We start from the raw sequence: 27,210 nt of genomic DNA, 5'->3' as shown, positions 1-27,210 counted from the left end.
CTGTTTTGTTTTAGTTTTCCTCCTCACTGTCAAGGCTTTGTTGGTTTTCTCTTTGGGGTTTTTTTGTTGACCTGATGATTTTTGAGCTTTGGAAGGTTAATGAATCCTGCAGGCCGTAGAGAAGCTCTGTCAGAAGTCCACTTACTTTCAGAAAAAGCTTCATTCTTTATAAATCTTCTGTGTTTTCATTGGTTCTTCCTTCCCTCTTGTGTTACGAGAGATTTTAAAAAAACCCAAGCCCTGATGTAGCTTTTTTCCTCTACCTTTCCTGCTTTTATATCCTCTGTCAGTCTACCACGACTGAGTATTTCTCTGAACTATTTAAATTTCTGTTCTCATTGTGGTAGATCCATCACCTGCATAGTTAAGTTCTTTCTGGATTTTTATTACAACATTCAGAGAATTGATTTTCCTATCAATATAATTTATTTAAATACTTATCCATACAGCTTGATGGTGAGAGGATTAGATTTATTAATGGATTAGTGATTTCCTGACTCTGATGACACATATAAATCAAACAAAAATGAGTTAGCAGCTACAGAACAAAAATTTGCTGCCAACAGTTTTTAATTTCCTACACAAAAATACGCACATTTAATTTTATTGCATAGTGAAGAACACTAAAAGCATAAAACTGTTCCCTAAGGTAAAGTGAGAACAGGGAAGTTGCTCCCTTCATATTAATCTTTCTTTTAAAAGCATTAAAATGAGGTTAAGTTTAATAAGCTTGTGCTGGTATCTCCCTGAAATTTTTGAGATCCTAGGAGCTGTTACAAAAACCAACAAACTGCTAACCTGAACCAGAGCCACTGGTCAAGAGCTCTTTGGGGAACTGCCCTATCTCCTAAAGGATCTATGAAAAGTTGGCCCCTGATTTTTATTTGCGACTCTTTAATTTGTTATATGGAAATAAATACAAAATATTCAGTGAAACCAAAGGATGAGGATGTGGAGAAACTCCAAACAGCCATGAAAAAGGCTCCTGACCTTTATTTTCTGGTTTGCATTTCTCTCTGCAGCACTTTGTTGTGTAAGGAGATATTAGATATGCTGGGTATGGTAATGCAGGCAGCACAGCCAACCTGAGTGTATTAAGGGTAGAAATCACAAGGTCAGAAGTGCCCGTTGTACTAATTAGTGCAATTCTGACTAAGAACAGTTACATGACTTTATTTTTAATGAGCACAAGGATTATGGGAATTTAGATAGAACAATAATCTATTTTTATCTGGTATTTTGTGAGCTCAGAAGATGAATCAGGAGTAAGCTGCATAGTAAGACAGCCCAGAGCTGCAGCTAAATTATCAAAACTGCAGGAACAAAACATTCCTTACTTAGAGCACTGCATGGAAGTCTCCAGGTTAGGGCAATAACCCTTCCTTGGTATCAAAAATATGTGTTACAGTGACACGGTGAAGTACAAGTGTGGCACCCACTTCAAACATTAAGAGAGGTAAGACACGATTTTTTATTTCTTTTGTTAACACTTGCAAGTGTTTGCAAATCCAGAGGGAGAGAAAAAACATTTTGCCAGTGGTTAATTATACTTATTTCTTCTAATTACTGCATCATCTGCTATTGAAGGCTAAGAAGGCTAAAACTGTTAAAAGGGAAAAAAGTAACAGCAAAAAGGAGCTGTAGAAAACTGCAGCTTTTCAACAGATCAGTCTGTGTTATAATCTGACAAAAAGGGGACAAGCTTATTATTTTAACTTCACCAGGGATGCTTTGAAGACAGGTGGTGGCTGCAAGGAACGAGATGCCCCATCTGTAAATTGGTCAGTTAGTTGCCATTACTGCCTGTGGCACTGGGTCAGAGAATGCCCCAAGGCAGCACCACGTAGGAGTTCCACAGGCTGAAAGCAAACCAGAACAAACCAACAGTAAGACTGCTTTGCCTAAACATGGCAACTGAATAGGCATCAACTGAGAATCCACTTCTGGCTCTCTGTAATGACTCCTGTCGTGCTTGGGTTTTATTGATTTTTAATCATGATTCATATAAAAACAATCAAAAATTAATAATTACATAATTTTAAAACATTGTGCCTTCACAAATGGACTAAATGTTGTCAATCCAAAAGGCTTTATTTGAACACCCCTATCTTTCAGAATCAGGAAGCAGGATAGTACACAGACTTTCTTCCTGGAAAGAACATGGTATTTCAATTAAAAAAAAAAAAAAAGAAAAAAAGACCCACCCCATATTTCTTTGAAATAGGAGCCTGTGCTCTTAGGTCACTGCTGTCTATATATGCCTCAAAGATGAAGCTGAGTGTCAATTACTCCAGGCCTGTTCCTGTCATGACAACTGTTACTTAGGGCTAAATTAAAAACCAAGCACTAAGGTGCATGCAGGAGCCTTGGGGAGGTGTTTCCATAAGGAATAGGAGTTGACTTACATGCTTATGTAAAATATATGTTCTCTGTATGAAAAGGCTCTGCACTGGGATTTGCTTACTCTCTTTCCTGTCTCGTGCACTGGCTGCTGGTACTTAAATCAAACATCAAAGGTGGTGTCTCCGTGCCAGGAAGACATTTGCATTGCTGCAAAGCTGGAGGCAGACAAAATCAAATCAGTGGGAAAGTCAGAACAACTTTCTACACCTTGGGACATGGCAAAGGGGACACATGGCTTTTAAAGGATCATTAGATCAGAAAAGGATGGGGATAGAAAGCCAGCTTGTTTCCTCCACTGGGCTCTCTCTAAATGCAGCCTAGCCTGGAACCTGTAACCCATGCAGGTTAAGTGGGTAGGCACAGCATCTGCACTTTGTCAGCTTAACACCAGCCCTTGAAAGTCTTTGGGACTGGGTTCAGAAAAGTAAAGTGTGACTCTTTCTCCTGTCCTTACAAACCACAGTAAAACTTTTCACACTTTTCACCACTGCTTTTATCCCCACCTGAGCAAAGCCACACGTATTTTTAGGAAGACCAGATCTCATGAGGATACCATCTCCTTAGATAGGTAATTCAACAAACTGGCACTCTCTGGTAGGTCTCTGTATTCCCCCACATTTTCCAGAGAGCTGAAAAGATAACAAAGAAAAGATAACGAAGTGCACCCCGCTATCCTACATGAGCTGGTTGAACCATTTGCAATACAAGCATTGCTGTGGACAAAATATTTTCTGGTGATTCATCTTAACTGGGAAAGTAGGGTGAGTTCTGGTATCCTGTAGGAATTAATATTAACAGTTGATAATTTAGGCTTTTTTTGATATTACCTTTTCAGATAGGACATAGAACAGGATTTTTCTTATATCAGAATGTGGCATTAATGCCAAAAAACTTAACTTGGGTCTGATTTAAACTGTGCTGCTCTTAGTCAAGTAAATTCCCATGGTACTAAAAATCACTGGGTGATTTAACTTTTGGATTGCTATTTCATGTCCAGGATCCTGTTTTAGGTTGAAAACAAGTTTAAGAGCACCTGGAGAAACTAAAGTTTAATGTAAAGGATAAAATGAATGTTTCAGCTTGTACAAGGCTTTGGGCTGCTCAGTTTGTTTGTTCTTTGTAGTCCAAGGATTTGCCACAAACAATTGCACAGGCTGTCCTGTCTTGACCTTGGGCAAAGCCCACAGTTTCTTTAAGATGATAAATCTCTGCTGAACACATCCCAAATGCAAAATCCTTCCAGAAATTATCTGCCACAACTAGAGAGAAATGCATTGTTTCTATCCAATTTCTACTTGAAGGTTGGAGAACATTTCTCAAAGAACATCTGGTAGGCACCAGCTGCATCTGCATTGCTCAGTGCCTTTTTGTCTGGTAGTGCAGCCTGACAGTGTTACCTTGCCTGCTGCATTCTGCAGAGGCTCAGCTACCTCAGTCCTTCAGGTCACTGAGTATCTTTCTTCCAACTTGCATCACCAGTGGAAGTTTCCAGTACTGAAATGTTACGAGTCCTTCATCCCCTCCAAAAGGCGATATATAAATAAGAGGATTATTACATCTGTGCTGAGATTTTTGGACCTGACTTGTTTGTTATATAAGATCTGTCAAACTGGTTGCTGTCCTCAGTTTTCTCTGATGGTGCAGCAGGTTACTAATCATGTTGCATTCCCCTGATCCCTGATAGGTATCTGGTATTTGATAAACTGACTATCAAACAGATTTATTAGGAAGAGCTGGGCTTCTGGGGCATTGGCTTAGTGTTGGTACCACTTGCTGTGCTGTGCTGGCCCAAACAGGAATTTCTCAGGTCAAGATCTGTGGGATCATGAGCTTCTGCTCAAGCAGTGACTGAGAGATTTTACAATAAATGTTTCAGCTGAATAGCCAGTGAGATACTGCTCTTTTATCAGCCTTACTTTCATCTTGCTCACCTGTTGTCCCAGAGCTGGGTAAGAACTCTGCTGACAACATTCCATCTGGATTTTTCGCTGAGTAATGACTCACACTTAAGCCTCAAATGAGGAGAAAGCTCACTTATCTCAGGACTGCACCCTAAAACACAGAAAATAAAGAGGCTGGAAGGTGTTTCTATTCAGCTGGGTCACAGACCTACAAGAAAGACTTAGGAAGATACTTAGAGATTGAAATCTGCTTTAACATTTAGACAAGAGTGCAAAGAAAAGGCAGTTAAGTGCATATGTGGCAAAATTAAAAAGATGAACAGCATTTACAGTGATGCATAAACATGACAAGAGGGATGCACTTAATTTTTGCACTGTGCTAGAAAGTCTTTTCTTCCAGCTTTATAAAACATGAATTCTTATATTTTTATTGGAGGGAGTGAATTACAAAGTAAATGCCTGAGGCTGCAGCTGGGCCAGCTGATTGCCTCACTGGAGTGAGATACCCTGTGGAAAAGAACTGCTCAAGCACAATCTCTCAAACCCAGTCACGTCTACATTGCTGGGTGCTGTTTAAAACACAACCTGCAATCAGTTCCTAGTGCTGCATGCAGTCCATGAAAACCGGCCTCTGGAGCTGCCTGCTCACAGCAGTGCCTCTCCTATCTGCAGTACTGGCTCTCCCAGGCTTCCCAAAGGGTGGGAGCACTGGGGGTCTTAATTCATGGTCGTTTCCTGATTTATTTGTGGCAGATGCAAAGCTTACTCCTACACTCCTCAGTTTCTCTACCAGTGGTGACCACTGCATTAAAAAGTGTAGGTGGGTGTTCTGCCTTCAGATGTTCCATCCAGATTGTGGCTTATTGGTTTGGACAGGCCCTGATTTCAGTCTGTGTGAACACACCAGGCCAAGGACCAAGGCAGCAGAGGGCTGACTAATAACGCTCATTAGATCTCACTGCACTGCTCCAGGAGGTTTCCAAACAGAGCTAGAGGAGGGGAAGGAAAGTTCAATGAAAAAACCAGACTTTAGGACAAGGGTCTGGTGAGCTCACCACTGAAGATGAAGTTATGGGACAAGTACTCAGTATTCATCCTGATGGGGGCTGGTTGTACATTCAGCAGCAATTACATGCCCCACCCTGCCCTCTTTTGAACTGTTCCTTGTTAGGAGACTCAGTATTTTTATTACAAATTGTCTCTTCCTGCCTTTTATTCTTTTCTGATATAAGCACCTTACTTCTAGTTTGTTCTTTCCAAAAAGCTGAAGAATTACTTGGCTGAGGTAGTTATTTTGAATGTTAGACATAGGAAGCAGCTTTGTAGAAGTAATTATCACAGAATCATTAAGGCTGGAAAAAACCTCGTGTACTTGCATACAAGCTTGCCATGGTTTCGTTAATTGGCTCAGGCATGTGCAAGCGCACTTACTTAGCTTCCTCCTAGGTCTCCAAGTGCACCAGTTGTAGTGTTGCAAGCACTGCCATGAACTGGTGCTGCTGTGTAGCTCTGTGTGCAGGCCAATTTCTCCCTTTTCTCTCCTAAATCCATTGCTGCAGGAGTAGCAGCCTGAGTTCAGCGTTTTTATAATGGTGAAATAGCCTGTTCTGACAAACTGCATTGAGCTTTGAAAACAGATTGTATCGAGCTTTGAAAACAGATTAGCATAACCAAGCAGAGATGATCTTGTTCTTACTTTCAGGAAGAATGAGAACAATGCCTTAAGAAAGCCAGGCTACCTGCTCCTGGGATCCATTTCCATGGGGGTGTCTGCTCATCCCTCCAATGCAATGTGTTAACAGGAACATCGATCCCTCTGAGCATATGCCTCTCATCCTTGTTGATAAATACACACCAATAGATGCTGTGGGTGATGCATCATTATGTAATTGTGCTTGTGGTGCAGACATTGAACCTCCTGTGACATTACAGATCCTGTATTAAAGACAGAAGCAGCTTTAGCCTAAGCATTATTGCTGATGTGAACTGACCTAAACACGAGCAGATGCACTGCTACTACATGCAATGTTAGGCAACTGTGACATTAATAATTTTCAATTTTAAAACTGTCTTGTTTAATTTGTTCATAGACAAAACCAAATATTTGGGTTCTAAAGATTTGTAGATTAACATCTATGGTGTATAGAGTTGGTATTAGATAACTGTAAGATGTACATTAAGAAACATATTTTGACCTTGACTACTCAGACTTTGATTATTCAACCCTTCCAGTTATTATAAAAGGGGTCAGGTCCTCTTGTGCCTACTAATTAAAATTAAAAGCTAAAATGTTCTAAATTTGTCTGAAACCTCAAAACAAATTTAGTATACCAGCAGAGAGAAAAGATTCAAAATGTGGGAAGGGGGGAGGGAGAAGAAAATGAATGTCCCAATTCATCAGAATGCTATTGATTTTGACACTGAAATGTTGGAGGCCATTTAAATATTTTAAGCAACACATGAAGCCTTGTGGTCACTACTGGACTGGCATTGGAAAAGCATTGGAAGACATTCCCCTCTGGCCTACCAAGTCACTTTGCCTCCCTGTGCTTTTGTGTTCTACACTGAATAGCACTGACAAAAACCTTATGACCACCCAAACCAAAGCTAGCTATTTTCTGCCAGCACAATATGCTGAATTAGCTTGTGTGGGATCAAACAGACACCAGATTCTGTGATTCTGTCTCAAGTGAACTACAGAGGTTAGGTAATAGGTCAGCATTTCCCACTGGACGTGACCAACATGACTTTCACCTCAGAAAGCCAGGACTAACAACCCCATTTCAAATGAGGTTTAAATTGGGGTCCTGCACCTTGTGGTATGTCTTCTAAGCTTCCTCTTTTCTTCTGGATGTCCCATGCAACCACAAACTGTGTCCTCAGATCATCTAGTCACAGAGACCTTATTTTCAGTCAAAATTACAACTGATCTTACTTTGATTATCACTCCAGTACACCAGCACTATTAAAACAATGAATATTAGAGGACATTGCTATTTTTCAGAGGCAATTGAATCACAGACAGCAGCAATCTTCATCTGAATTTTTCATCTAAAAAATGAAACCTTTCATGGAGCTGACTAAGATGTCTGTGTGAGCCAGCAGGAGACAGGATTGATGGATATCACAGGGACTATGCAGAAGTCAGTGATCTGAACCACTGCGAAGCACAGAACACACGGTCACACCCTTACTGAAGGCACTGAGTTAAAGCTGTCAGTTTAGAGCTGTGCAGGCCAGCACGTCTTAAACAGAAGAATTCAGAGCCAGCTCTTGTTAATTAGGAGTCATGTAATTATGTAGTATGTTTTTCCATTAAAGACATTAGGGAAGGCCTCTTGGGAAAACAACTGTATTTTACTGGACTGAATAAGAAAAGATACTATCACCTCATACAATCTTGGTTAAGTCATATCCATGATATATCAGCTTTCCTGGGTGCTCCTGTTAGCTTGGGTAAAACCACATTCAAATAAAAAACTGAGCTTACCTACGACCTTGCTAGTGCTAGTGCTGTAAGCACAAATGCATGACACTATAATTCTCCTAACAGAGTACGATGTATTAAAATAACTGTTTGGACTGTCTGCAGTTAGCCAGGCCAAAGAACAGGCTGCTGCTTCTCCTATTACCTACATGTCTTTCATCAGCCTATGACTTAATGGAATACTGATCTTAAGGCCAAAAAGCTAAATTAAATTTTTAAAAGGACAACTTTATAATTAGGCTCAATACCTTATATTTTCTAGGCATTAGAAATGTAGTTTATCCATATATGACATTTTTCCTTATGAAATTTTAGACAAAATTACAGTCTCTATTCATCATACTAGCAATTTTCAATAAAATATAAGAATTATCCCCAAACCAAGAGGTTTGAAAATCTATAATGATTATATTAAGATACAAGATTGTTAAATGCTTATCTAGAACATGAAAAAGGATTTAACCCTGTCATGACAACATAGGGAAACTATCTTTAAAACATGAAAATGCCCTAAGCTAATTGTATTGTACTTTATTGCCATAAAACAGAGGGTTGTCTGGGAGTCTTGATATTGCATTTCCATCTCACACATGAGGGGTGGGAGAAACATCCCCAGTTTCCTAAAAAGAGAAGATTTTTGTGGTTGATTCATCTGTTGTTACTCTGCACCACATATTTCAGGCCTATTGGTCATCCTCAGCTTCATTTAAATCCTGCAAGTGTGATCCTAAAAGGGCTTTTTACTGAAAAAATAATAGCTACCCAGAGGGCAGACTCCCCAGATTACTGACACCCATGTGAGAAAAAAAGTAGGCAGAATATGGGCATTTTATTTAACCTGGCCAGCTGGCCAGTCTGTGATGGCTGTGGTGACTGCAGCGTGTGCTCTCCATACCCAGTGGGTGTTGCAGGGAACATTAAGCTGCACTGCTATTAAGGGAGGAGGAAGCAGAGTTCAGGAGACAAAGAACTCAAATCTGTAGGAATCCAGCATTCCCTGCCTCTGTCACTCACAGAACAGCTCGAGAGGATTTATCTTCTACGCTTCTTTGAGGAATAATTCCTGGCTCATGCAATAAATTACTACAGGATAAATGTATGAGAATATTAATAATGAAAGCATCTTGCTCTTCTATGCTACAGCTCATCAAAAGATCAAAATCTTGATCATTACCTGTCTCCTGAGAAGCTGGTATCAGAGCTCATTTCATTCCAGAGAAGCAGAAGTGACACACAGCCCCTGTGCCTGACTTGCCCATGGCCACACAGGAAACCAACAGGGAGGGTTTCAGTAAAATCAAACTGCTCCACTTTTATCAGCAGCATGTGGGATAACTGATGTTCCTGTTGTCTGTGTTTAAAGCAAAGGAAGGACTTACTTGACTGTGTTCTGGTTGAGTCTACTGAAATACTTGCTACCTGGAACTGGCAAACATTGTTCATTAGATTAGACCGAGTAGGCGGTGTTGTTATTCTCATAGAAGATACGTTTACAGAACTGTCCTGGAATCATCTTGTTTCCTGAAGCTTTCCCAGTATCATAATGATGAAACTGATAAAAATCATTAAACTGATTGCTATACATATCTGTTTATGATAGTTGCTGTGATACAGGGCTAGTTACTAAAATAAGCCTACACCAGCTATGCAGACTGAAGTCAGAGATGAGGCTCCTACATACTTGAATGGAGCCAAGACTTTGTGTTAATACCTTAGAACATTAAGTTCTGATTTTACAAATCGAGCTGCTGAGACATTAAAAGTTAAGGAAATTTCTTTCATCAGCTGGATAGGAACCTGTCCTTGCTTGCAATGCCTGTCCTCACACATCTTGGCATTTTTGCCATGTTTGGGTTTCTTCAGTGACCAACTCCAGCATCTGTCTTTAGCCTGGCTCTCCACAGGAAGGGCACAAACTCATTATGTCCAGCAGGTTGGGATCAAGGAGAGGCCATGTCTGAGTCACTGGCAGTGAGCCTGGAGCAGCTCTGTGCCGTGCTTCTGTGGGTAAGTGCTACAGGCCAGGTGGAATGCAGCTCTCTGCTGAGCAGGGATATCTGGCATGGCAGGAGCCAAGCTCCCACAAGGCATGTTGAAATCACATTTCATTTGAGAAAGGGGAAGAGAAGTCCAAGGGAAGTGGTTTTGAGTGCTGCATAAAGAGACTAATGATCAGTTCTCTTCACCCTATGCCATTCATTATTTCAGGACTTTGCCCTTGTCCTCAGGGTTGCAAGACCTAAATTACAATGTGTGTATTAAAACATCAAATCACTGCAGATAGGGAGAGAATCCACTCTGATATTGTGTAGTGATTGTAGCCAGTAGTGTCCGTTTTTATAACTGTATTGAGCTCAGTGTTATTCATTAACTTATACCTGTGTTAGAAAGAAAGGAACTGCACATATTTTAAATTTAACCTGCACTGCTTTTTCTAGTCATGTACACAGAATGCAACCTTCCACTGCCAGTTTCTTTTGGGTATTTTAATTAGAAAGAGAGCCAGAAGGAAAATAATAAGCATTTTTGCCTAAGATATTCTATGGTTTTAGCAAGGTGTTGGACCACATGAGCTCCAAAAATTCATTCCAACCAAAATTAGTTTATGATTCTAGGCCTGACTCCTTTTTAGAAAGAATTGCCACTTCCTGTGGACCTATGTGTGTTACGTACTTTGAAGCCCCTTGCTGATGGGGCTGTTTTCTATCTCCAAGCTACAGCTGCTGTATCCAAAGAAGCCAAGTCCAAAGTTGCTGCTGTGCCTGGACATCAGGGTGTATGTGTGTGCATTGTATATGGGGTTGTCTGCTCCTCAGAGATTCCTTGTAACACCAAAACTTGGGGGGTATGTGTGAAATGAGGACAGGATGACAATGTTCATAGCAGAAATACCTCACAGTAATAGTTGTCAACTCCATTACTGTCAAATTAATTCTGAATTGCTGCTCATCATACTCTGTTTAGCTTAAGGGAAGTGAAATGGTGGCTGTGCCTCTGTGACAGAAATGAGAGTAGCTCTGCCCTCTGAGGAGCCTTGCAGAGTGGCAAAGGAAATGTCAAATATCATTTGGTCAAAGAGCATTTTTAAAGTCCTCCAAGGAATAGTCCTTGCTCTATACAATTTATCTCCAAGATATATGAAACAGAGGGAGCTCTTCATTTAGGAAGTATCAGCTTTCAGACAAAGCTGGGGACGTTTGGAGTTGAGGCTACGTTTGGACTGAGACAATGTAATTTGATTTTACAGGCCAAATCTGCACCTCCAAACAGCTAAACTTCTTGCTTGAGAGCAGCAAAGAACAGTAGATGGAACAACAGACTGAAATTCAGCATTAGCAGGCTCAGTTTCTAGTCCAGCAATTAACTTGGCATGTGACACCAGGCAGGTCCGTGGCATTATCACCATTCCTCCTCTAATCTGGCTCAGTATGAATCAGTGCAGCAGACCTTCTTGTCCAAACCAACTACCTCAATATTTGAACTCTTAGGCAATATCTCAACATGTTTACACACTCTGGTAAGTGAGATTGCATGGCAATGAGCATTAAGGATCTGAATAAATGAAAGATTAACTATTTGGATGCCTAGTTAGAATTTAAATCCCCAAGAAGTGTATTTCTACATTTGTAGTGCATGTGCTGTGTCTAGAGAAAGGAAAAGATAAGGAAAGGCTGAAAACAAGGGAAACTGATCCCTCAGTAGACCTTAATAATTCCTTAGATGCTTTTCTGTAGAGTTGCTGTTTCATTTAATTTTTTTCTTCCTTCCCTCACAAGAAAAGATCTATAGGAGCTTTTCTTGAATCTCCAAGCTTACCAAATTGAAATTTTGTGGAAACACATTGAGGGAGACACTGGGAACATGCAGGGCAAGTCTGTCTCTGTGAGCCAGGCAGAGGTCTTGAGAAAGAAGCTGAGGGTGCTGAGGGAGTTGAATGTGACGGTCTTGTCTAGAAAGCACAACGCAGCTACCAGACCTATACATAAATACCAGAATGATCTTAGATGTATGGAGTGTGAGATAACGACCAGGCCTTCTGATCTATAATGTTACTGATGAGAATGCCATTGGTACAGACAGAATTAAATGTTTAAGAGTTGTATACTTAGGGTGATCACACAAAACCTGGATTATTTTCTGGGGTCAAGCAACTGCTGTTGTTGCTTAGGGCTTCACAGATGACTGGTTGTTCTCCATCTTGCAAAGTGACCTTAAAATTTCAGTCAAAAAGGAACTTATAAATTGTGATGACAGTCTGCACTAATTACTCTGTTTGCATGCAAGTATTTTGCTATCTATGCATTCTATGTGCCAGGCTAACAAGAGTGCAAGATGCCAGCAGGTGCTGGTGAAAAAGCAGGTGTAACTGGTGGGGTAATCTCAAGGAGAGAACAACCCCTGTTGCAAACTTCTCTGGCAGGGACTTTACAGACTCGGCAGATTTTGCCCTCTCCCTTGCTTTCTTCCCTGGGCTCACAGCGGTGGCCGTGTGGCTCCCTGTGGCCAGAGGGAGAATTGCTTTTCCTGAGCAATCCCAGTGAAGATTTTATTTGCGGGGTCACTTTGACATAATTCTGGGAGGTGGCATTGTAACTTTTGACTTTTAAATGCTTCAGTCTTATCCATATAAAGCTTTGGAGCATGACTAATTAATACAATAATCACCTCTCACAGAGAACACATTAACTCCCTGAACTCTCAAGACCTACAGGACCAGAGAGAACGCTGGAAGTCACTGAGAAACTGAATTAGCAGATTCTCAGGATGGCAGCCAGTAAGGGACTTCATGCGCTCATGTGTGCTGAGGGATGAGCACCATGCCCCAGGGACCCAGGCAAAGCTGCTGTCTTCACTGGGATTACACCATGTGGGTACTTCCCTGAGGACAAAAGCGAATAAGCTCCAGAGAGCTCTGGAGCCCTGTATTTATTCAAACTAATATTCTGTGAATCAAACGATCTACTTAACTAAACATGCATTTGACCACAAAAATTTTATATTATTTTTAGCTGGCATTGCAGACCTACATCAGAGTTGCATCTTTTTCTCACTCTGCATCTATCTTCTACAAAATTCCCCTATCTCTTCTGCTTTAATTCATCAGTGATCTGTGTGGTTGCTCTTGAATTTTGATTCTCAGAGCTTGTTATGCCTCTTCATCCTTTTTAACGATGAGATAAGCCTCTAACAGACAGATAGAAGTAATCAGGGTGTTTGAAACGAGCCGTACACAACAATACAAGTAATGTTTTCTTTCTGGTTTTAAGTAGAAAAAGAGAGGGCGATTACAGATCAGTGTGATCCATAAATTCTTTCCAATCTGTATTTTTACTACAGATTTCCAGGCTTCAAGGCAAATTCAAGATGATCCTGAGATCACCAAAATAGAAGCAAAATAGAAGCTCCGATTCTGAGCTTCAGCCCCTCCAAAACTGAATGAGGTATCACAGAAATCAGATTTCACATTCAGAAAGAGAAATTCTCCATGGATTTGTTTGTCACATAGCACAATAATTGTTATCACCCTAATTTTGCAGACTTGTGGCCTGTGGACTGCCTGAGGTGTCAGCAGCCATTACCCTAAACTGTCTCATTTATACTGTAGCTATTCACAATGTATTGCCCTATTGTGTAGCATCACTGTAACATTTTGTCCCTTTCTCTCTTTCCAGAAGGATGGTAGCACTGTGGAAGAAAAAAAAACATAATCAAAAGCTGCACAGACAGTTGTGTAACAGCTGATAGGTAGCTGCAGTTGCTGATGAGTATTTTGGAGGTGGCAGACAGCAAGGGCAATGAAGAATTACTGCCAGCATTTAAAGGGACTCTGCCAGGCCACAAAATAATCCTGATAAAAGAAATACTTATCAATTTTTCCACAGTTCCCATCAAGCTGACTTTTGATGGAGTGCCAGTCATGTATCACTGCAGACTGCAGAAGGGGCCTACTGTGGAGTTTGTTTGACACAGGAGGAAGATCTGCGGTGTCCTTTAGGAAAAGCCTTGGCAAGCATCATGAGACCAAAACCATCAGCAAGTGGTTGTTCATACCCCAGAGTGCTGCTGGCTCAAGGCACAGCCAGCCAGACCAGAACTGCTTTTCACGGTTCCCAGTCATCCTTAGAAGTGGGTTTGGAATGCGGTGTAACAATCAGGTATGATTCTGACATAATGCTCTCTCAAACATTAAGCCCTGAATGACAAGGACTGGTGTTGGTTTAGGATGCTGTGTTAGGAGCTCATCCTTACTCAAAATTCAAAGTCATTCCTGATGCATTCAGCTTCTTTAGGCAGTCCTGCTCGTTTCATAGGTGCCCTTGCTTTGTTTGAGGGTCCACTCCATGCACAGACAATTGAAGCACAGCCATAACCTGTAACTGAGTTCTGTTCCTATTGGGCATTTCCTTAAGCATTCTGAGGTGCCTCTAATTTCTGATAGTGTAGTCCAGCTTTTCCAGGAAAGCCTGACAAAAGAGATCCAGATAAAAATATAGAACTACCCTCTATTGCAGTACCTTTTTTACCCCCTATGGGCTGTCATAGAACTGAGAGCAAACAATCCAACTGACAGGTAATTCCCCTGGAAAGTCCTGAGTACAGATCTTCCATGCAGCAGGTTCTCCCTCTGGTCCCAGATATTTCCAGGTAGCTTTTGACATTTTCTGTTGCTGGATTTGTTGAGTGCCAAAATAACTCCCCTTTGAACACCATAGGAACAGCTTCAGTGACCTGGAAAATCACAATCTGTTTCTTCCCTTCCACTTGGAAGACTAGCCTTGAACTTCCCATGCTGCCACCAGCAGCTGAGTCTCAGTGTTGGCAAGTTGTGATAGGCACCATGAGTCACAGTGCTGTGACCTTAGTGCTGAGCCTGCCTGGTGCCTATGGCTACACAGAAACTGCGAAAGTTCCCCCATCTCTGATCATAGGGGTCCTTAGCTCACTCACTGAAGCATTCTGAGCCCGGTTTCCCAGTCCCAGCCTCACACCTCTCCTCTGCAGTGAGGGTAATGCATGTCCAGTTAGCACATCAGTGTGGGCTCTGAGAGGATAAATCAGGCTGTGGGATCAGTATAGCATTCAGGATCATGGGTAAAGTACAGAAAAGGCAAATATATTCCCTGTGAGTATTGGAGAATCCTTCAGTAAAGGGCTGTGCTAGTTTTAAGAAATGGCCCAACTGGTTCCCATTGAAGGCAAACTTTTGGTTGCATAAGAAATAAATAGCTGTATATATACATGTATAGACACATACACGTTTGTTTTGAAGTACCCTTCTCAAGGTATTTCTGTATGAACAAAATGTGAAGCAAAGAACAAGATTTCGTAAGTATACTGGCAATAGTATATCCTGCAATAGCTGGCTCCCTGCTTTCTCCTATTAACCTGAATGTATTGTGTCTGTCTTTTCCATAATAAGTTCCACTCAGAAGCTGCTGCTGCCTAGGCAAGAGGTCGTACTGATGTCATTAAGTGTCTTCCTGGAAGCCTCCTACAGAAATAAAGCTTAAAAACTGCGAGAGAAAAAAGTAAAGTGGCCACCTGGCTCTTTAAATACCTATGCCTTACCACAGTGTTTGTTGATTGTTTCAAATGAGGACAGCTGAAAATATTTAAACATATTTAAGCATGAAAGCAAAATTTGCTAAAATGTATCTGTCAAGTGTAAATGTTCTAGAGACATAGATGGGCCCTGCCTTACAGAATGGATATGGTGAGGCAGTGAGTTCCTTAAAGATTTATCTTCAGCCAAGTTATTTTCCTTCTGTTATTTCCATTGACGACGGTGTCTCTACAAGCCTCACTGCCCACCTCTTGCTTGATCGTAAAGTTTAAGCCAGAAAGAAATATGCTGCCATCTGTCTTAACTTTCTGATGAGAAAATTTCACCCTGCTAATACAGATAAAACTTCAGTTAAAGTTTATCTTTCAAAAAAAACCACTGTCCTGATTTATGAACATAAAAAAATCAGAGAATGTCCACTCATCTAAGTTGTCTGCTCCTAAATTTATTTGTTCAGTTAAAAATCTGTGCATTCTCCTCTAATTCGCCTGATTTCATCTTCCAAAAATCAGTTCATGTTGCACCTTTCTCCATCAGTCTAAAGAGCTTGTAAGTACCAGGCATTTTCTCCACATGAAAGCACTTATTCACTGTAATCACCTTACTGTAATATCAGTAGGACTGGATTTCAGTTTGGTTTGAGAATAAAACACCACAGATTGATAAAACGTACTTCAGGAAGCAGTGGAGCTAGTGAAGTTCGTATTCCTGAGGATTTGTATCTCATAGTTAAATTCTCTGGTGTCTCAAGGGCACACAATAATCAAAGGTTTTCCCAGCAGTGAACCCATCCATCATCATCATCATCATCATCCATGTGGACTCTGGTATAATAATACAGTTGAGCACTTTGGGATGTTTCTTCTCTCTCTGCTGAGTTATTTTTTTGGAATTTGTAGGAGGACAAGAGACATAGAGACCAAGAGAAATATATAGGTGATATGATCAGTTAAGTTATATTTCCATAGGGAACCAGACCAAAAAAAAAAAATCAGTTTATACAAAGAAAACACCAGCTTTTAAACCTTTGCAGTGAAAAACACCACTCCAGCTGCTTCCATTTGAACTGTCTTGTTTTCAAAACCTATTTTTGTTATTGTCATCAGGAAACCCGCACAAGATCCTCACTAAGGCTATGGGTGTTACACTTGTACAGCAGCTCCAAAATTCAAATCTTCCCTGTTGAAAATCAGGCAGCCAGCTTCTTTTAATTTGAGCTCAGGGACACCAGGGAGTTCTGCACCATATGGTACCAGAATATTTGCCTTCTGCAAAAAATTTCTGTCTCCCCATCCTCTGCTACAACCACATGGCCTTTTTTTCCTGATGTTCAGTTGCATCCGATATAACTTGTATTCTTGGCTTTAGAATTTATTCAGCCCTCAAAGCAAAGGATTGTTATGGGGTTTCTGTGTATTTTTACAAGGAGCTATAGGAGATCACGCACTTGCATTGTCAAGAGTACAACAGTGACAGGTATCTCCTGTTAAAACCCTGCTACAACTGTTTATGGACCTTGCTCCATGGAAAATACTGTCTCTACCCCATCTATCTCACACACCGGTCACCTTTAACATTGCAAAATCTGACCATGAGGTATTGCAATTTGAGATCAGTCTGGTATGAAAACCCATTCCTTCAGTATCTGCTACCAAAACCCACACCTGAAATAGGTATTCTACTTGTAATAGATAAGCACTGTTTTCCCTTCTCCTTTTGCTACTAAGTAAGCAAAATGTAGTACTGATGAAAACTAAACTCTGCCATTGTCCAAATGGAATAGGAATAGAGGTCACACTGTGTCACTGCTGGCAGTCATTTTTTTAAAAATGTATGATCAGTTCTTGGGCTGAGAGACAGCAGCCATCCTGTGTAAAGAGAAATGTGTTTCATTTGATGCTTTCTTTTGGTGTGTGGGGGTAGCACAGGTTGTACGACATTTTATGTTCTGTTTCACAGCATCCTTTCTTGACAGCAGTGGATGTGGAACTTTTTCAAAGTTAGATTATGGATAGAACTACATGGAATGAGCCAAACCATAAGCAACATGTGATGACCAGCTATTTCCACTTCCGCTGACAAATCTTCATGCCTCATTACATACAGAAAGCAGACTTGAGCATTGTAGATCATCAGAGCACTTCCCTTAAAGACAGGAATTTCCAGTTGTTCTCCAATAGGACTAAAAGATGAAAGTGTTAGCATACTCTTATAATCCTTATTCTTGATATTGGTGAGTGACTTCAAAATTTCTGAAACAACTCTGTTAGACAACTTTACAATAAGAGGAGAGGATCTTGCTGTCTTTCTGTCTCACTCTTCTTGTGCAACCTCTTTCACTGGGGTTATTTGGAAACATTTTGCATCTTCAGTTACACCAGGATTAGAACAGTGTCTTCTTAAATTTGGGCTGCTTTGTATTGAAGATTTTGGAAAATTGTGACAAAAGGAGCTGGAACTCTCTTCCATCTTTTATTAATGGCCATGCATAAATTACAGGTTGTGTTTCTGTAGCTTGCCTTACTTCAGAGACACCTTTTGCTGTGGTTAGCAGTAGTGGCTGTAGTTTAGATGGGAAAAAAGATAATGGTAGTTATCTTAGAAAAAAGATAAATGGTAGTTAGTTTGGCTTGATGTGGTATCTCTAGATCAGGTTTTAAAATCTGTGCCTGAGGTTCTTCACTAACTTGAAGAGGATCAGAGATTTCACAAATGGATGCTTTGTCCTCTTGGTTAGCATGAGTTAGTGAGAAGCCTCATGACAGAGAGGGCTTTCCAGCTGAGGTTTCATTGCTCTGAGCATCAAAATCTGTTGAGAACTTTCCTCTGCCACCAGAGGTCATGCCCCTCTTTTCTAGCATGTTGAAGTCTTCCTCACTGTTCATTTCCTGATCCTCTGGCATCAGAGCATATGTAGGACTGGTATCCATCTCCAAAAAAGATACTTCCAACATTGACTTAAATTGGCAGGGAGTTTCTACTTGCTTCAGTAGGAATTTACCCAATTGTGCAAGCTGCTGGTGGACAGGATATATTTTGTTTAGAGGTAGCATTCCCTCCTGGAAGAAGATACAATCTTCTTAGACACAACACCAGTAAAATCAATGCACATTTTTAATAAACATGGTCTTAACTAAAGACCTTTACAATCAATTTTGCACTTTGCTTGCAGAATGATTTCACTCCAGCAATCAATCCTAGCCTCCACAACTCTCTGCTGTAGCAGAATCAGACCCAGTAGCTTTGTCATGGCTTTTAATAAAGATGTAAAAAAAAAAAAAAATCAAGTTCAGATGCTTATCTGATACATACTGAAACCTATTAAGCACCTGTGCTAGACAATAGTAACAACATTGATGAATTTACAGTAGAAGGAAATGTGAAATTTAAATGTGTGTCATGAGAGAAAAGCAAAGACTGAGATGGATTAAAAACAAACTAACTTTGAATTAACTGCTGCTTCTCCAGCAGTTATATTCTCCTAGGAATAACCTACTCAACACTACAGGCTTGATTTTGTAGAAAGGAAACACACACTTACATTACTTGCACGTCAATCACACAACTCTAAGGTGTTTTCTAGCCTTCCTAAATATTGTAAAACCCAGTGAGTTTTGCATCCGTAACTGCAGAGGTTCTACTACTTAACTTAAAAAAGAAATTTAATAAAGGTAAGTTCAGTGAGCCTGTAAGTAAGTAAGTTCATGATCTGTTTAGGATCATGAGAATTAAACTGTGAATCTTTTTACCTAGTAAAAATGAATAAATTGAAAAATAAAATGACATTTACTCCTCACCTAGGCTGTACCTCCTGCATTTATGATGCATTAATCTAGATGTAATCACGTAATTCTACGATTCTAACCAAGAATAATTATAAATAATTATATCAATTTTCAACAAGTTATTTGAATAATTAATTGCATATATAGGAGGAATGAGGCCTTCTGTAGAAGCAGACTGTAAATCAAATGTTTTCCTTCGCTTTATCTGATGAGTGGGGATTTTTTGTTTTATTTTTTTCACTTATGGTTTTAAGGATTTTTACTACATCCAGCATTGGGGTGTGATAAAGCTGGAACTGGTCTTCTCATCCAGAAAGTCTCTTAGTATCTTAAAAAACAGAAAGTCTCAGAAACCCAGAGACACAGCAATTACACTGAAATGAAAAAAGGTGTATGGTTCTGAGATAGGGAAATCCTGGTTAACTGTGAAGCCAGCTTAAAAAGCAGCAAATATAGCTGCAGAAGAGAAAGCCTCCTTGATTCTCAGAAGCCACAGCTCTTCTGTGAAGGCTCTGAACTGACTGATGTACTGATGTGGCTCATTTGCCATAGTCTCCAACTTTGCTCCCAAGATCCTATTCACCATTTTAAGACTTCCTAGCCAGCTGTCATTGTCAAACGATTCCTGCAGAAAGTACAAAAAATCAAACAAAATATGTTTTGACAAAGAGACCAGTAAAAAAGAATCTGAACTATTGTGACACTGTGGCAGGCAGGTTCCCTGAGTTCACAGACCGAAGCTGGCTCAGAGAGGGGCAAGCTGCCCCATTCCTCGTGCAGGTGACTAGAAGCCTCGTGAGTATCAGCACTGTTAAAGCACTTCAGTTTCTCTTGCCAGCGGACACAGGGAAGCACACTTGGTCCCACTGACTCGTGCAGAGGATATACTTTTTGCTCTGTTCATCATAGAGGTGCCAAGACCCCTTCATGGACTCCACCTGAGAGAGCAGGGAATGTAACTGAGAGCTCTGATCAAATGTCTCTGTAGTGATGGTGGCTGAACTTGTGGCTCCTCAGCTCGGTGTGACTCACCCAAACAATTCTGACAGAATCACAGAATGGAAGGGGCCTTAAAGATCATTCAGTTCCAACCACCCTGCCGTGGGCAGGGACACCTTCCACTAGACCAGGTTGCTCAGAGTTCTATCCAACCTGGTCTTGAACGCTTCCAAGGTTGGGGCATCCACAACTTCTCTGGGCAACCTGTTCCAGTGCCTTACCATTGACACAGTAAAGAATTTCTTCCCAATATCTAATCTAAACTGGCCATCTTTCAGTTTAAAGCCACCTCCCCTTGTCCTGTCCCTGTATTTTGTCAGTCCCTGAGTTTCAGAGAGAATCCCCTGTGTCATGGATCTCAAGGTCCTCAACACAAAAAGAATAACTATATTCACATACCTTAAAATGTCCTTATTTATACACTCAAAAAAAAAATCTGTAAGAAATCCTTCTTTCTTCTCCTACCTTAAAACTCACTGACTGCAAAGCAGAACCTTAGACTTTGCAAATAAGCAGCACAGATTCTCCTGTGACTTCGAGTTCATGGATATAAAACTTTGCCAACTGAAGTGGTCTCACAATCTGATTGCTATGACTGGGGCTTACCCTTCCCTGAATGCAAGGCAAGGCAAGGCAAGGCAAGGCAAGGCAAGGCAGATTCTTGCAGGGCTCCTCTGTCTCCTTTGTGGACACTGGCCCTTCACAGCGTGATTTTCCACACACTACTGAGGCACATTACAAATTTTTGATTTAACAATATTTTGATTTTGGAAACCCACAGAGTTTTTGTGGATTTTATGCAGTGTAAGTGCTTCATTTACTATGTACCTTCCTGGAAACATAAGCTTGCAACATAAAAATGCTAGAAAGTTTTCTTTCATTTTTGTTCCTGCTACTCTTGTAATTCTCTCTTTTATTTATACAGCCTTCCACTGACATACACAACAATTTATTTGGAAGCTTAATAACAGAGACAGCATAGTGGAAAAGACTCTTTAACTAGAGGATTCTGAGAGGCAGAAGAGGGTAACAGAAGGATGAATATCAGTCTTTGTTTACTGGAAACAAATAAACCCCTGTGACAGTCTCCCTGCCACTGCTCTGCCACTCGTGGAAGCGAGGAGAATAGTCCTTAGCTAAGTACACGTTTTTGTTAAAAATGTAAAAGGCGAAATACTGTGCATAGTGCATAAAATGTCAGTGATTTTCCCAAGCTGTCAAATTCCTAACATTTCCCTGGCTACAATTTATCTCAGAATTTTGGTGACAGCATGCTCAGCACAACATTTCAAACCTTCAAAAAATATTTCACAATCTTAAGCCACTTCTTTTTTTCCCAATAATTTTTTACGTCAGGATTTTCAACTTTATCATCATGTGATTGAAAATGAAGGCCTCTTGCCCCCAGGATGCTTGTTAGAGCTCCCAACAAAGGCACGTGACTACATTTGCCATCAGCTCCTATGTATGCCACCTGTTCCCAGAGGCTCTGATGACACCAGGCAAAACTGCCAAATGATACTTCTAAGCAAGGCCATAGGGCAGGACTTTTTCACAGGTCAGTGACTGTAAGTGTGTGGCTTGTGCTTCTGGCACCTTAACTTGAAATGAACAGCAATCTGCCCAAACAGGAAAGGCCCTGGCACAGGGATGAGGAGCTTCCTGTTTCTGCCTCTGAGACACACGTTGGCACAGCCAGCCTGCAGACCACTGCTATCAGTAAGAGGTCAGCAGGCACTTTTCCTACTTTCAGGTGCAGTTGTATGAGTGCCAAAGAGAATGCAGAGGCAGAAAAGACTTCAGCAGTAGCTGGCATTCTACCTGCAGTTTTTGCAGGAAGTACAAAGCATTAGCCAAAGGAAGTGTGGTGTGAATGAAACTGGAGAGGGCCTGGCTGCTCTCCAGTTGTAACAGCTGGGTTATCAAGGCTTTGCAGAAGCTGTAGAGTCACTAAAGTGCCCCAAGGTACGCTGAAGCCTTTTGAAGGCTCTGCTGCCTGCCTTTCCAGACGTGGTGGCTTGTAAGCCAGGACATATTTGGCAGGAGCTGCACACTATCACACTGCCTTAGGACCATCCCTTCCAAGTGTACAGAAAGGTGCCGGATTCAGGGAAAGCCGGAGCTGCACAACATTCTGCAGGTGTGATGACCTGGGAGAGAACCTGGATGGGATTCTGCCATCATTGCTCATGATGAGACTTTAATGTGGTTTCTGTGCATTTTTCTCCCATAGGAGAAACAAGGCAGGAGAAAATCTTATTTTGGGATCATAGCATGGGTTTTTTAGACATTGGGAGTTAGAGAAATAGCAACTGACCTACCTGGTAATGAAAATCTCTGTGACAACAATGGTGCATGGAAATCTGGTGATGGCCGTACTTGAAAAACTTTCCCCCAATATATCTGAAGGGACTGTGAGTACAAACAAATTAATGAAAAATCATTTGACACTGTCCGTTCCACAGTAAGAAACTCTAATATTGTTGCTTAGGCAGCTCAAGTCAGCAAAATATTTACTTACTGTATCACTTAAAGCATTTTTTGACAAATATTTTGAGAGGTTCTAGATAGGATTTTTAATCTGGAAGGTGTACACTATCTCCCTTTCAAAAGAGGAGAAACTGAGGCACAGATCCTAAACTTGTCCGCTTTCCTAGGAATGACTTAGTAAGCGAGCCAACAGAAATTATGGATTATCATACTAGAATCCTTCCTGAGAGTCAATTCCAATACTTTAAATTTTGATTTATTAAGGATTTAAGGACACTCCAGAATTTCACTTTTGAAGTTCTATACATCTCAAATAATCAGTCTTTTAATCAGTTTAAATAGCGGTCTTAATGATCAATTTGAGCATGTTCTGTTCTTAAGGTTAATGAATACTATTTTGAAAATTAGCATATATATGAAGACATATATAACATATAGGGCTGATAGTTTCATTACAAGAAAGAGAGCTAAGTAATTACATACTTTCAAAATGTCCAGCCATGCATTGTTTTTAAATATTACTTTACGGAACATAAGGAATGGATAATAAAGCAAACCTGGAGTTAGTAGAATTCATATGCTCCCCTCTCTGAAAGCAAAAATGTGTCTTTTCTCCTCAGTCTCCTCCTCATTAATTCCCATCCTCTTAGCCTGTCGATTTTACAGTCTTTTGTGTAAAGACTTGACCTGCTGCTGAATTTATTTCATGTGGGTTTATGATTTTCTCATCTGAATGGTTTGTAATGCAAAACCTTCAAGGTACAGCTGCTGCAACAAACTCCCTCATTGAAGCTTGCCTTGCTGCACACACTGCTCTTGGACTCTCACTCGACTTTGAATCCAAGCATTACAGAAGATGAGAAGTAGCATGGTCTTAAATACTACAATTAAAGCTGCTAAACTTTGTTCTTTTGCTGTCCTGTCCACGGCTGCGTTGTGCAGAGTTTCTTCAATGAATGTGTTCTTTGCTTCCCTCACAAAGCAAAAGAGGAAAAGTAGTGGGAAATTTTATCCTCTGATACTTTTTAGAGTGTTTCTCTCTAATATCCCAGTATTTTGTATGTTTTTGTTAATCCTGTGTATGATTTTTGTCATTCAAGTCAGTAGCCAGAACATTACCAAAAATGATGTAGTCTGTGTACAACAGTCCTAGGTAAATGTAAAATTTCTGGGCATTGACCTAATGAGAGAAAGTGAGGAGAAAAAACCCAATGTGCACAAAGACATGTAAGGACAAACGCAACTGAATATTAAAAACCCCAAACTACTTCTGTGGTGAAAATGAACTCAAATAAAACACTCATTGTCTCAGTCACTCCAGTATTTATAATTTCTCTCGTTGTCATGTAAAAATATTTCTAAGATCTCTTACCTGTCTAATATTGAATACTTAACTCCTCCTTTTTTTGCTAGAAGACTTTGGCACATTTGAGATCCTGGACTGTGACTTTACATGTCTTTCACCTCTTTGAAAAGAAAAAAACCAAGATTTTTCTCAGCTGTTTTTCTAATTATTTTTATAAAGTGCATTTATTTTTCATCATTCATCATTTTTATGGTTTTATTTACAGCACTTTTCCTATTGAGCTTATTTTCACTTTCTGAACCTGGGCAATCTTCTCTGACTGGAAAACAAAAAAAGCTGCCAGAAACATAACTTAATTTGCTACAGTGCTTTACTATACTTTTTTTTGCTATAATTTGTATAATTAGGCTGTGTTGGACTTCCACAGCAAAGTGTAAGACATTTATTTTTACCTATTTCCATTTACAAGAAACAAAGTATCTTTAGAGAAATATGAAGTTGCATAAAATATTACTTATCTTGATGTAAAAAAAAAAAAAGAAGAAAAGAAAAATAAAATATTAGAAGCAATATTGTAAACAGGTTATTGAAAACTACTTGGTGGCTTTTGAGGGCCTGAAGTCAGCACATGTATTTTCAGGACTAGAAATCTGAGAGTTCCTCCTGAACTAGAGACCAGAGCTGAAAATACAATACCTGACAAAAGAGGCCCCCATTCCAAACTGGATATGTATTTTTGGGATCATTGGCGTCTGGGTTCACTTACATGTCCATATAAAAGAAGAAAAAAATTCTTACATTTTTTTATAAGTATGAAAATCAGAAAGAAAGAAAATGGAGTGCCTGTTAAAAATTTTAATGACCACTTTTAGAAATGCATTTTTCTCAAAATTAGCCAGCTCTTAGTAAGTATAAAAAAAAGTAAAATGACTCTGCTGCTGGCTTTTGAAGCATGACATTTTGACATTTCTCTGATCCAAACCAACATTTCTAAAGAATCTTTTAAGATAGTCCCTAGACAAAACACAGTATTGAAATCCTACTCTATTTCTTTTGAAATATAAATAGAAAGGCTCCCATTGATAACGGTGGGAATGCACAATGACCTTCTGCTAATTTGAAAGTACAGAAGTTTGAAACAGAGATATTTGAAACCAGAAATGAAGCTTACAGCCTGAATAATACATACTGCTTGTCGTTTTTATTGTGTAATGCTGTAATTTATTCACTATGCTAATGGTACATGTGAGGATTTTCTTTCAAGGTAATTGAAATCAGTAATAAACATGAACCCTTTAGATCACCCTGGTACTCATTAATTACAAAACTAAAATGTCTTCACACTGTATAATTCATTTGCTCATTTTTTCCTGTAAAGAACACACAATCTCCAGAGATAGAAATCTATACAATTTTTATAGTGGACAGCAGGAGTTTTTGTGCCTCCTGGTGATAAAAGTAAAGGTTTCAATTTTTCTAAAGACTAATAGAAGAATATTTGATAAATATTCAGTAACACCATGACACCTACTCCCATCAAACCTATTTCAAACCTGAAACAAAATTGGGGAATATTGAGACCACGTGGAGATGTAATATGAGGAAATACTCTGTCCTGTTGCTGAATTTCTAGGTCAGGACATACAACTGTTCCCTTTCACAACTGATGCAGGAAAGGTGTCCCTGCCCATGGCAGGGGGTTGGAACAAGATGATCTTCAAGGTCCCTTCCAACCCAGGCCATGATGACTCTATGATTATACAAGCATGTTACAATGCTTTGCTGAAGGAGTTTCTGTTCCAGTCACAGCCACTTCCACACATAGACAGATTAAATTGAATCCAGAACTGCACCCTGGCATCATTCCTTATCATAAATGATGCTAGAAAACACACTACATTCGTCTTAAAATTTCTATAATGTCATTAGTATACTGTGGTGTTACTCAGTGCCATTTATGTAACCTCAGTATTTGCTGGCTCAATGTTTGGATGTGGGCCCACACATTGCTGCTTCCAAATTTCACATTTTAAGCCATTACGTTATTTGGTTTATTTTCGGCAGGTGGTTTGTGTATGATGTAGCATGAGTGTTCATATGTGGTGGGCCAGTAGAGCTGCCATGATTTTTGTAGTTTTTCATGAATGATTTTTTTAAGAATTATGAGAAATTTTCCTCCCTGGTTTTAAAGGAGAATTTTCACTGAACATGCTGACTTGGAAGGGACCCACAAGGATCATCGAGTCCAACTCCTGTATTACAGCAGGCCTGGGCCCTAGGGTACATCACCGTGTCCTGCAGCTGTAGGGAGGAGGAGGAGAGAAGATCCAGCAGGCAGGAATTGTGCAGCAAGATTGATTTATTTGATTATTTTACAAACTCTTTTATAGACTTTTTTCTTCATAGTCTAATTGGACAAAGGATCAGCCACTCCTTGGGGGTGATTGGCTAAAATCCTAAAACATCCATTGTCAAAATATTTTTCTACTATACCATAAACAAGACTCCTCAAGGCTGCAGGTGTTTGGTTGTTTACATAACTGCTACCTCTTCTGTGAGAGAGAAAAGTCTCTCACGGACTTAGAAAATAGCAAGAAAATCCTTGCTAGCAGCATTTTTGTATCCACACTCCTGTACCTGCACAGGACATCCCCAGGAGTCACACCATGTGCCTGAGAGCATTGTCCAAACGCTCCCTGAGCTCTGTCAGGCTGCCTGGTGCTGTGACCACCTCCCTGGGGAGCCTGTTCCAGCGCCCAGACCACCTTCTGGGTGAAAAACCTTTCTTTAATATCCAGCCTAAACCCGCCCTGACACAGCTTCGGGCCACTGCCTTGGGTCCTGTCACTGGGCACCACAGGGAAGAGGTCACTGCCTGCCCCTCCTCTTGCCCTCATGAGGAGTTGTAGACTGCTATAAATCCAGATTAGATTCTTTTAAACAGCTTAAGTTTTTTTAAGCATTTCTGAATATTAAAAAAAAAAAACCAACCAAAACCAACTCTGCTAAGATGTTCCAACTTTCTGTCATCATCTATCCAATACATGTAAACATTTCAGGGAAGGTGATGATTTACTGTTATTTTTAATGGAAAAGAAACGCCCCTTCCTGAGGAGCTATGAATATGCGACTTATTGATAATACCTGCAGGCCCGGTGATTTGTCTAATTAGGAAGAAGGGAAGGGAAGGGAAGAGAAAGAAAAACGGAAAAGGGGAAACGTGGCGGAAAAGAAGGGAAAAAGTGGGAAAAGCTGCGCTGGGCGTCTCCCTCAGC

The 27,210-nt window shown here is 40.2% G+C and overlaps 1 long non-coding RNA gene across 1 annotated transcript; it reads right to left on the bottom strand.

The window, feature by feature from the left end:
- Positions 1 to 5,768: 5,768 nt before the first annotated feature.
- LOC116441249 lies at positions 5,769 to 27,203 on the bottom strand. Its single transcript, XR_004238992.1, has 4 exons — positions 27,080 to 27,203; positions 24,002 to 24,095; positions 22,461 to 22,551; positions 5,769 to 6,239 (listed from the first exon to the last, which is right to left on the bottom strand). It is a non-coding gene; the product is annotated as an uncharacterized LOC116441249 (long non-coding RNA).
- Positions 27,204 to 27,210: the final 7 nt, after the last annotated feature.

Source organism: Corvus moneduloides, chromosome 3 (genome assembly GCF_009650955.1).
Source record: "Corvus moneduloides isolate bCorMon1 chromosome 3, bCorMon1.pri, whole genome shotgun sequence".
Taxonomy (NCBI): Eukaryota; Metazoa; Chordata; class Aves; order Passeriformes; family Corvidae; genus Corvus; species Corvus moneduloides.
This window is presented reverse-complemented; position numbering and strand designations above follow the sequence as displayed.